We start from the raw sequence: 3,309 nt of genomic DNA, 5'->3' as shown, positions 1-3,309 counted from the left end.
ATTTCCTCAACTATAAAATGGGGATGATGACAGCACCTACATCTCAAGGTTGTAAAGATTAAATGAGATAATATTTGAAAACAAAACAAAACAAAACACTTAACACAGTGCCTGGTCCATAGTAGGCACTATATAAATGGTTTATTCTCTTCTTTCCCTTTCTCGAATTTATTTTTTAGGGGGCACCAACTTGGATTTTTTTCATATTAGTTTTGCTTAAGTGGAGTCACATTTGCATTCTAATGTGAACTCCCGGATCCCTGGTGAATCCTCTAATATGTCTATATAAAATAGAATAAATAAGATGAGCTCCTAAACTCAACTCAGCACCCGCTCCCTTGCTGTCAGGCAAGAGATTTTAACTGAAGCCAATAATAATAATAATAACAATCATCATCATAATAATATAATCTGTATATTCTCACAACATCCTCACTGGAACAGTGATTTGAATTTAAGTCTGAGTATTTAAGACTGAGTCCCAGGTGCATTTTTGCAGAAGCCCAAACCAGACTTCCAAGCAATAAAAGTTCTCAGCAGCTTAGAGAGCTTCCAAGACCCCCTGCTGGTTCAATTAGTTTCAACAAATGTTTATCTAAGCAGCTGGTAATGGGTAATTGACTAATGTGTACTTAGTTAAATTGTAATGAGGGCAGAGTAGTAAGGCTTTTTTTAAAAAAATATTTCTAAAATTTATTCCAGGTCTTTACATTAACAATTATCCCAAATCATAATTGATTTATTTTACATTCAGTGAAGTCTAAGTATTCTGAAAGTATTTATGATAGTTGTGATCTGTATTCTTCTGGTCTGTTCATTAGAAACTGGACCAACTGAAGCAAAAGTTCATCACTGAAGCCTTTAACATCACCATCTTCAATAACTTCAAAGAGAGGCCTGCTCTCTGTCCCCCAACAAATATTCTTACGAGGGTTATTCTGATCAGCCTGCGCAGTGAGTGCCAAAGTATTTAACTGATACCAAAAGAAGGCAAAATATTTTCCATCTGTGACCACACCCTGAGAGACAAATGGACGGGTAACATCAGCTTCGCTCCAGAATCCTTGATACATAGCTTGTGCACCAGTCCAAGCAAAAGACTGGCAATGGCATTGGCTCGATAACCGACTTCTATCTGATCAGCACGATTGTTCTTCAATAGTCTCTCACTTTTTATTTTGTCAGGTAACAAATGGAATTGAGTGTGGCCATAACAGCATGGATCTGCTAATTTTGTCCCTATAAATATGTTATTTTCATACTGTCGTTTGAATAATGGAAGTTTGTCTGGTTTACAATTCAGAAGAGGAATTTCTATTGGAACAGAGTAATCCAATGGCACAAACTCTGAAAGTTGTTGCGGAATACGAATCTGGCTATGTGGTTTATCATCTATCTGGTATTGTAATGCATCAACTCCACCTCGACGATGACCTTTTGGAATAATTTCTTCACCACGCCACCAGTAAAAGTGAACTGGATGTTTAAAGTCTAGGGCTGCGGCGGCGAGGCTCGGGTAGTGGGGGGGTCAACAGGCCGGTCAGTGAGGCCACGAGCTGCTGAAGGAGGGGCGAGGCCACGAACTCCTGCTGCTCGTAGAGCGGGGCCCGCTTCTTTGCGTTTCAGGTGGAAGTGCTCCTGCAGGAGGCAGTCGCACACGGCCGGGACGTCCGGTTCGCCCGGGCCGGGGGGGCGGGGGCAGGGGCAGGGGCAGGCCGCTCAGGTAGGCGGTCTTGGTGAAGCTCTGGTACCAGCGGTCGGCATTGAGGGCGAAGGTCTGCGGGTACACGACGTACTTGGGGCGCTGCAGCTTCGTGAGCACGCGCAGCTTCGCTTCCACTGAGGGCGCGTCGTGCGCATCCTGGTGCCACCGGTCCACCCCACGCTGCCGGGTCGCCTGGCTTTTGGCCGTCAGTGAGGTCACCACCGGCGGCTACCGCGCCGCCTTCGGCACGGCCGCAACCTAACCCGAATGGAGCTTTTTTTTTTTTTTAAAGATATGGCAATCTTTTGCTCTACACTGAGCATTTGATAAGTGAGGACAATGTAATTCAGTACTAGGGAACTGCTACAAAGAAAGAAAAGAAATCAAAACATGCAACCTTCATGGAGGTCTTTCGGTTGGTGCTATGCTAAATATCTGGAGTAAAGACGTAGCCATCCTGACTACCCAAACCTTGAGGTCCCTTGGAATAAATGAGAACTCTCAGTGGAATGATCATGAACTTTGTATTTTATGCCATGGATGATGTAGAGTCGTGGTGTGATTATCCATTTAACTAACTTTGAGAGGGATGGATTGTAAAGGAGAATTAAGTGTGCAGAGACTACACACAGATAAAGGACAGCTAGCTACCTTTTGAGTGCTCTTTTTATTAGACTTACTTGGCATCAGGAAGGCAGTCTCCCCAAGATAAGGCTCAGACCTTGCACTTTGGCTATTATGATTCCTCACCAGGCTGCACTCTGGACTTTCTCAACCCAGAAATGCTCCAGAAATCTCTTTATCTTGGAAGCTCCCTCTGGCTTGGGAATTTTGCCCCCGGAGGGCCTCTCCCTCTGATTGGATGGCTCAGTTTCCCATCTGAGTTCTCTCCAGATTGCCTTAAGACCTTCCTCTAAGTCTAGTGTTTCTCCTACCCCTTCTTTTCAGCCCCCTTTTATGTGCTGTCTGCTTTTCTCAAGATCCTGGAGAGCGAGCACTGACTTTCTCCTCCTTTCTGTTTTCCCAGAGCCTAGCTCAATGGGTGGCACACATTGAATAAAAGCTTATTGACTGCTTGCCAGCCTGCTGAATCCTGCAGTTCTCATAGGCAGTGTCTAGATACAGGCGTGGGGAATCTGTAGCCTTGAGGCCACATGTGGCCTTCTAGGTCCTTGGCTGTGGCCTTTTGACTGAGTCCAAGTTTTACAGACAAATTCTGTTATTAAGGGGATTTGTTCTGTGAAGTTTGGACTCAGTCAAAAGAGCTGCACTTGAGGCCGTGGGTTCCCCATTCTTTTTTTGTAATTTTTTTCTTGATTCCACCTGGTAGAAGTCTAAGGATGCCTCCATGTACAGTTCAGGTGGCACCTCCTGTAGGAGGTCATTTCTTCTTTTTTTTTCTTCTTTTTGGTGAGGCAATCAGGGTTAAGTGACTTGCCCAGGGTCACACAGCTAGTAAGTTTCAAGTGTCTGAGGCCAGATTTGAACTCAGGTCCTCCTAACTCCAAGGCTGGAGCTCTACCTAAGGAGGTAATTTCTGACACTCCCATCCCCAATTATTACTTTTCTTCTTGAAATTACCTCATACTCCCATGTATGTATGT

The 3,309-nt window shown here is 44.5% G+C and overlaps 1 pseudogene; it reads right to left on the bottom strand.

Moving 5' to 3' along the window:
- Positions 1-679: 679 nt before the first annotated feature.
- Positions 680-3,055, bottom strand: LOC110214286 (large ribosomal subunit protein mL65 pseudogene; annotated as a pseudogene).
- Positions 3,056-3,309: the final 254 nt, after the last annotated feature.

The sequence above is a fragment of the Phascolarctos cinereus genome, unplaced genomic scaffold, assembly GCF_003287225.1.
Source record: "Phascolarctos cinereus isolate Bilbo 61053 unplaced genomic scaffold, phaCin_HiC Scaffold_4;HRSCAF=312, whole genome shotgun sequence".
Lineage (NCBI taxonomy): Eukaryota > Metazoa > Chordata > Mammalia > Diprotodontia > Phascolarctidae > Phascolarctos > Phascolarctos cinereus.
The sequence above is the reverse complement of the archived record's forward strand: the minus strand, read 5'-3'. Positions and strand labels throughout refer to the sequence as shown.